We start from the raw sequence: 308 nt of genomic DNA, 5'->3' as shown, positions 1-308 counted from the left end.
AAGTTCCGAAATGACATTGTATCTTTCAAGCAATTAGAAGATGAAAATTTGTATAAAGCTTGGGAGCGATTTAAAGATTTTCTGTATAAATGCCCAATGCATGGTTTTCGGTATTGGACACAATTAGAGATATTATACAATGGTATTAACATGAAAATAATGATGGTTGTAGATGCCTCTGCCTATGGATCTTTGATGTACAAGTCTTACAATGAAGCCCACGACACCCTTGAGAGGATCTCCAACAATGAATACCAATATCCTAACACAAGGAAGATTTCGGGCAGACACGTTGCTGCAGTAATGGA

General features: G+C 37.0%; 1 non-coding gene across 1 annotated transcript; it reads right to left on the bottom strand.

Annotated features, from left to right (window-relative positions):
* LOC120176193 lies at nt 1-107 on the bottom strand. The gene has a single exon (XR_005521301.1). It is a non-coding gene; the product is annotated as a small nucleolar RNA R71 (small nucleolar RNA).
* Between the last annotated feature and the right edge of the window lie 201 nt (nt 108-308).

The sequence above is a fragment of the Hibiscus syriacus genome, unplaced genomic scaffold (genome assembly GCF_006381635.1).
Source record: "Hibiscus syriacus cultivar Baekdansim isolate YM2019G1 unplaced genomic scaffold, ASM638163v2 tig00112230_pilon, whole genome shotgun sequence".
NCBI classification, from domain to species: Eukaryota; Viridiplantae; Streptophyta; class Magnoliopsida; order Malvales; family Malvaceae; genus Hibiscus; species Hibiscus syriacus.
This window is presented reverse-complemented; position numbering and strand designations above follow the sequence as displayed.